Source organism: Aptenodytes forsteri, unplaced genomic scaffold, assembly GCF_000699145.1.
Source record: "Aptenodytes forsteri isolate BGI_AS27 unplaced genomic scaffold, ASM69914v1 Scaffold61, whole genome shotgun sequence".
Classification (NCBI taxonomy): Eukaryota; Metazoa; Chordata; class Aves; order Sphenisciformes; family Spheniscidae; genus Aptenodytes; species Aptenodytes forsteri.
The window spans coordinates 5548729-5556680 of NW_008794443.1; positions in this window are offsets into that span (position 1 = coordinate 5548729).

Here is a 7952-nt window from a genome sequence, read left to right on the forward strand (position 1 = left end):
GATAAAAAATTTAGAGATGTGGAGTTCTTAATTATTTTTGAGAACAGGAGAGAGCAGCCACTAAAGCCAAGCAGTTTTTGAATACAAGGATAAGCACTCCAAGTGCTGTAAGATTTTTAAATAGAAAATTAATAAAGGACAAGCAGGATAACAATGTATTATTGTATAGTTTATATGCACATGTATAAGGCCTGTGTTATTCTTTAAAAAAGGGCAAATAGTGTCTGAAGAAAATGTGCAGCTACAAAGCAAGATCTGGATTCATAACTGATGCACCAGTACAATTACCTCCCCTCCCCACAGTTCTATTTGGGAGAAATGATTTAAAATTTCTTGAGTTTTTAATTGCAGTTTCTCAGGCATTTCTAATGGGTCATATTTCAGCTGCAGCATGGTATCTCTAGCCTTCTATTTAAGTAATACTTTGTTTTGGTGAAGAGAACAAACATGGCCTGGGAACAGACTGCAACCTCCTCCAGTCAAATTCACAAACATAATTGTAGGCTTTTATCTCCTGCTGCAGTCTGCTGCTGAAAAAAAAAATATTATTATGTATGTGATTATTGAGGTAATCATAAAATATGACATATTGTTTGACTTTGTTACAATAACCCCCCCCCTCTGATTGGCAAAAACCATCTTTGTCTACATCACATCTTTGTCAGCTCTCTGACTGGCAAAACATGTCTTTGTCATCAGTGGCATACCAGGATAGTTTATCCTGGGTTTTACCCATATACTCAGGAATGTTTGACATGGCTATAAATAATTCAGTGCTGACACATAATTTTTTAAAAAGATGTAGTCTCAGTTATAATGCAAGATAAAGCCAAGTGCCTGGTAGGAAGGAGACAGTATGAGAACCATGCTTTAACCATTTTCTTTACCTGAGTGACTAAACAGTGAAGATGGCACTTCAGAGACCACGTCTTTGTGGGAAAATGCACCCAGCTGAAAAGCTGGAACAGGCAGAGCTGGTGGAAAATCCCCCGCACAGCACACAGCCCCTGATGGGAGAGCCAGCAGCAAACAGTTAACACATTCCTGGCCCAAATAGATTTCCTTTCCACAAGTCCTGGCTTGTGGAGAGCACGATGATCTGAGACAACGTGCTTACAGGACACATCTCTCACTGGAATGCATTGAGGAAAACAGGGGTTAAAAAAATACAATCTGTGGTAAGAGGGGGGGGGAAGTTTGCCTGCTCCCAGGATACAAGCAGCACGTGAAAAAGCCCAAAGAAGAGGGGCCCAAGAGGAAGTTTCTTACTCTTGCCCACAGCACGAGGGCCTCAAGACAAAAGGAATTCAAAAAAGAAAAGGAAATAATCCAGTCTGGCATCGTCCATCCAGCCTGATAATGGTGAAGACCAAGTCTCCGCTCAAGGCTTAGGATTTGGTATTTCTGCTTGTTCCAAGGAGGCTTCCTTGACTTAAAACCTCCAGAGCAGGAATCTCCTACTGAGACCTTGACTGGTAGAAGACAGGGGCTAGCTGTCCTGATGCCCTTTTCATCATTTCATGCCAGTCCTCAGAGCAGGCGGAGCAGAAAAAGCTGTTAAGGCTAGGACCACATATCTCTGGCCTCCTGCGTGACATTTAGGCAAAATCCCTGTCAGCCACACAGAAATGCCTCAGTGGCGAAGTGTGTTGCTGCATTTACAGCAACATCAACTTTCCTTCCGGAGTTCAAGGAGAAAATGCTGCAGAATGCTCCCAGGTACAAGCAGCACGTGAAAAAGCCCAAAGAAGAGGGGCCCAAGAGGAAGTTTCTTACTCTTGCCCACAGCACGAGGGCCTCAAGACAAAAGGAATTCAAAAAAGAAAAGGAAATAATCCAGTCTGGCATCGTCCATCCAGCCTGATAATGGTGAAGACCAAGTCTCCGCTCAAGGCTTAGGATTTGGTATTTCTGCTTGTTCCAAGGAGGCTTCCTTGACTTAAAACCTCCAGAGCAGGAATCTCCTACTGAGACCTTGACTGGTAGAAGACAGGGGCTAGCTGTCCTGATGCCCTTTTCATCATTTCATGCCAGTCCTCAGAGCAGGCGGAGCAGAAAAAGCTGTTAAGGCTAGGACCACATATCTCTGGCCTCCTGCGTGACATTTAGGCAAAATCCCTGTCAGCCACACAGAAATGCCTCAGTGGCGAAGTGTGTTGCTGCATTTACAGCAACATCAACTTTCCTTCCGGAGTTCAAGGAGAAAATGCTGCAGAACAGGACTCCCCCCTTGGCTTTTTCCACTACCCTTAAGGGCAACTTGGGACAGCAAAAGAGAGTGACCGTGAGAGTCATTTTTCTACAAGGACGCTGCTCCCCTGCAAACCAGCCTGTAGCACCCGATCGTGCCCGGGGCGGTGCCGTGCACTGACCCCGTGCACACATGGCTGGAGGCTGACGTAAAGCACCTCTGTCCTTCCACTTGGCCTTGCGGAGGCACCTAAAGCGTGATAGCTGTGCTGTGCTGCTCGGCCAGTCGCCCAGGCTGACGCACAGCTGGACCCAGCGCCGGTACATACTCTTTCCTGCTCGCTCTGGTGCCCCGCTGGCTTTCCACAGCCCGTGTGCCAGCACAGGGCCCTTCATCAGTGAAAACCTGCTCCCTTGCCTACGTGGCCCAGCCTTGCTCCGCAAACAGCCCAGGAAGGTACGGGTTGCTGGTACCCTGCTGCTGCCATGCCCCAAGGAGGTGCAGGAGGAGCAGCCCTGGGGCTGGAGCAGTGCTGCCTGGCACCCGCTCTGGTCCGGTATGCCGACCAAACCAGTTACACCAGCACCGCTGTCCTCCCAGCCCCCACGCCAAGCTGGCCAGGACATGGGGAGGCCTCCAGGCAGACAGGGGTGGGGATGGGACCTGTGGAGCTGCTACGCCTCCTTCTTGGGTGCTAGCCAAGAAGGAAAGCCACATGGCGCCTCGACCCACGTGGTTTAGGGCCAGCCATTACAGCCACTTGCTAACATCTCAGGTTAAAGTTGTAGCATAAGCAGGGCTATGCTATAAGCACTGGTACACAGCATAATTAAGCAAGGGCCATGTAAAGAAACAAATGTGAAGCTCTCCATAGGGCTGTAGCTATCCCTATGCCTCCCATTTTCCAAGATGAATACTGTTTTGTCTCCCTGCTCTAACAGCCTTTTGACACCTTTCAGCCTTGGAGACCTTTCCAGTAGAATTTCCTGTGTCTCCCAGCTAGTTCCCTTAGAGCTTCTCTAGCATGGACAAAAGCCCTGTCCCTTGCTTTTCTTCACATACCCATCCTGCAGGCTGGGATCACACATTGATCTCATTTTTCCTGTCCATTTCTTTTGCTACCTCCCTGCACCATCATCTCCTCTCATTTCCCTCTTCTACTGTTCTACTTTTTTCCCAGTTCCAGGGAAGGCAAAGCAGAGATTTCTGCTGTGGACTCTGTGGGGCTGCAATAAATGTGCTTCTGGCTGGGAACAAGGTCGAGAGAGAGAGAGGAGACATGAAGCCTGAGTTACCAGGCTGACAACCAGGCATTTTTTCCAAGGCAAGCTTTTCTGAGGACTGACACAGTAGATGATAGGTGGAAAGCAAATGGCTTTCAGAGCAAAACAACCAGTGTTTCACCATAGGTAACAAGGAGCATGCACCACTAGGCCAGGCCCAGGTGCATGTGGCTCCAAGCCCTCTTGTACATCCCAGCACTCCTCCACTCCACTGTGAGTCACACACTGGCTCCTCAGTCTGGAAGACATTTGGTTTATAAAAAGAAATGGACTTTTCCTATCAGTCATTGTGTTTGTCCCTGCTTTTCCTCCTCATCCTTGTGAAAGAAAATATATTATCCTCCACTTGTGCTTACATGTGATTAGAGGTTGTCTTTCATGAGAGACTGTTGCTTGGGTCAGAGCTCCTGGGTAGATATAGAGCAGATTTCTGATATAAAGGGAAAATTTCCAAAACACAATAATTTCACACCACCAGGTCAAAGCTCTTCTCTTAAAGCAAAGGCCCCTAGCCTTTTCTAGGGGGTGATCCACTTAGGAATTTTCTACAAACATAAAAGCAACATAAGCATTACTGAATGAACTGACTTTATGCCAGGCACACATTCCCACTCATAACTGGTGTATTAAAGTCACGACCATGCTTATCCTGCCTTCCCCTCCATTTTGACTGTATTCAGAAAGAGAAAATCGTCCTCTGGGTATGAATGACACAAAATGCCAATATCCTTTGCTCATCCTTGCAACACATGTGGCAACACTGCTTTGACAATGCGTCTGCCTCAGCCTGCAGCTTACCTAGTATCGGCTGTTGTGCAAGCGCCTCCTGGAAACCCCACAGTGTTTTTCCTGTGAAGCCGGCAGGGGCCGAAATTGGGTCAGGTTCTGAACGCGGATCCCTGCTTTGGTGGGCAGGGTGTGAGCAGCTGCCCTAGCCAGCAGGCTTGCCTTTTCCTTCCCACGCACCACTGATCTGTACTGCCACAGCATCCCAAGCTCTCTGGGCAAAGGCCTCAGGCGGCCAGGCGAGGAGTGCACACCTTGATAGGAAGGTCTCAGTTTCAGTGAGCTCATGCTTGATGCAATTCAGGTTACAGCGGGATGGGAGCTAAAGACTCACTCGCTACCTGGCAGCTTCATCCAGCCGTTGCAGCCTGCGTTGCTGGCGTGCTTGGGACAGCCCTGGCTGCTCATGAGACAGACCGTGCAAACATTGCAGACAAAACGTGCTCCAAGCCGTAACTTGTTGCAACACTTTCGGGGTTATAACCTAAAACCGTGGATGTGCATTGTGAAAACCAGGCAACAGAAGAGGCGAGAAACCAAACCCCATGTGAGTGCCTGGGTGGCTCCTGTGTGCTGTAATAGGCTCTTCACCTCCCTGGCCCCTGTGTGCTGTAATAGGCTCTTCACCTCCCTGTGCTACTCCCGTTGACCTTGACTTCAGCAAGAAGGCTGCCGGCTTGAATCAAGCGCAGACTAGCAGTGCTTAGCTGTCAAATTCCAGCTGGTGACCACTGGCAGGCTGAACAAAATGAGTTTTAGGCCTCAGCGGTTCACATCTCGCTTGCAATGGGCCCAAATTAGCTGGTTGGTTATGGGGCTGAGATCTGAACAGGCAACTGAAACTGCTCTAACCCAAGAGAAAGAGCAAGGATTTGGGAGGCTCCGGCATAACTGCTTGCCTTGCCACAAACCTGTCACGTAACCATGCCCAAGTCACCTAGCTTTTAGCCCCCCTCACCTTGCTTCCCTGAAATCGGGGTAGGCACTGTTTCAGCAGGCTACTGGGGGCTGGTACTCTGAGGCCTGTATGAAGTATGGCCATTACAGGTGACAGGCACCCCAGAAGGGTCCACAAGAAAGAACTGGCTAGCACTAACACCTGCCCCTTTCCTGCAGGACTTTACCTGCACTCTCACGGGCACACCAGTCCACCTAGAGCAAATGCAGGACAGGGACATTTGCTCCAGCCCTGCCTGTTTTCCATACCCTGTGGGTAAGACAAAGCTCCAGGCTCCAGGGCTGTGAACAAGTTACTCTCATCAACGCTAAATGCGCTCTAAAAGCAGCAGCATCAGGTTTTTTTCTCACCTCCTCCCTCCCCACAAGTGCATGAAGTGCCTTTCAGGTAACAAGCCATACCCAAGGATTCCTCAAGATGTTTACACAGGAAATCTTGGGTTAGAGAAGGCTGCTGTTGTTAGGACAACACGTATCATAAATGCTTCCATTGCTGCATATTCCCTGCCTGGTCCCAACCACTCTCCTTATGCTTCACGGCCTCTCTCCCACTTGACAGGCTGCAAATGAGGTCAAATGCTCTGGAAATGGTTTGCGGTACTTTTTTCTGTATATAATAAAAAGCCCCAAATGAAAGCATTTCTCAAGTGAATGAGAAACTATAAGCAAAGATGCCTAAGCTGCAGTGTTGAATCAGAGGTGGTGTTGATCAAACTGCTGCAGCTGACTGACTTTGCACGGACAAACCAGGCCAGCGAAGTCTGTGAGCCATTCATCTCTGCGAGGACCGAGATACCCTCCTCTCACACATCTGAACGGCAGAGTTGGTTAATGATAATTCATGACTTGCATTTGCACAGTGCGTCCATTCCATAGCAGCCTTCTAGCTGCAAATAGCAAGGTACCGCTGTCTGGCAAAGGAGAAGGCTGTATATAACCTATCAGATATGCAACTAGAGGGCATGGAAGAATTGAGGGAAGGGAAACTAAGTCATAACATCTGGGACTTGGCAAGGGTGCAAGGTTAACACACTGCAAAGAAAAAATAAATCCACGTGATTAGAACCAGTACACAAAGCGTCCAGACCTCACAATTACACGTCTCACTGAAGACATGGCCGATAGCACAGATTTTTCTAGCACTGTGGGGGCCTTTCCTGCTTCAGATGTAAGATTGCCACCTACTGACCAATCGTCCCTACTTTGGGCAATACCCTAGGTCCTGGCCCTCCCTCCTAAGACCCTCCATTCTCCTCCCATTATCAGCAAGACTCCACTTCATTTAGTTTGTGATATCTGATCAGATTGCAACCAGAGGTCATATAACTGTACAGACCATTAAGCACCAGTTCACTTGGGCAGAAGCAAATGGCTCCATTATACTGAAGTCCCATTACTCACGCAGCTCACCTTAAGCACTGGGATATCATCTGAGCAAGGCAGTGAAGGCAATAAAACTGCAATCTGCCCAAGACATGGTTCTTGCTGGGGAGATCTGGATGTGGAAAGTATTTCCAGATACTTCCAGATCCGTGCTGCTTAATGTACAATGGGAACACATTGCCAGCAGCTAGATTTACATGTCTGGGACTAGAATATTGGGACACGTGTTGTTGGTTTGTGGTACCCTGCCCCTACCCGCCAAATGCAGAGAGTAGGCTTTTAAATGACTTTTCATCCAAATGCATGTGAAGAAGTATCCCTGCTGGAAACTTCTCACTGTAGCACAGTTCTGTTTGTGCTGGAAAACCCAGCTATCACCACCCAATAAACCAGAAGAATGAACTTGGAGGGATTCTTCTCAGCAAACGTCCAAAAATAGCAGATATTTCAAGAGGGTAGAAGGTCACGTAACACCCTTCTGAGTCCTGTTCGTTACCTATGACAAGCCAGCCACTCCTTTTTTGTTGCTTGCTAGGCAGTTTCTAATGCACATAGTCTTTCTTTAGCCACTATTTTGCTGAGTATCTCACGCATTTTTTGAGGCCCAGTTTTCCCTCACAGAGCTGGGGTAGCCACATTGGGCTAAAATCTGCACATTTTCAAGTTTTCTCTCTCGTTTCAGTCACAGCCTCTGCCTCTGACTCAGACTGGTGTTTCTGATAGGATCCCAGAGAGGGAGGAAACAAGAATAAATAGCATCACGCCCTCCTCACGTGGGTTGTGGTGCAGAGCTGAAAGAGAAGATGAGGAAGAGCCTGGGCCAGCGAGGGAGGGGGTTCAGCTGAAACTAACCCACATTTTGAGGATTCCTTCACTCTAATGGGGCACTGAAGCAGGGGTATTACCAGCCTCTCCTTCTCTCATACCGGGACCCACACTGGCTATTACTAGTTCCTAACTATTGGAAGCATGAGCTGTCTGTCTTAACCTCCCAGAGCTGGCAACAAAGCTGCCCTAAGAGGCAATTAATGTTGTCAGGCAAGGTGAGGGCAGGTTAGCATGGTAAAGGTCATGGACACAGAGCACCCAGCCCTGACTGAGGGTGACGCTGTGTTTGCTTCTCTCCAGAGAGCGACATTAAGGAGAAGTCAAGCACAGGCCACTTTGAAAGAGTAACGCTTTGAAACACTGGCAGAAAGCTAAATAGCTTTACGGGCAAGGAGGGATAGAGAGCTTAAGGGTTTTGACAATAAACAACTGATGCTCTGACCTGATTCAAAACCTGGTCTGGTGAGAAAGGATGGTGACTCAGCCTCGGAGGACCGATTAGTACTTTGCATGCCAGGATACGC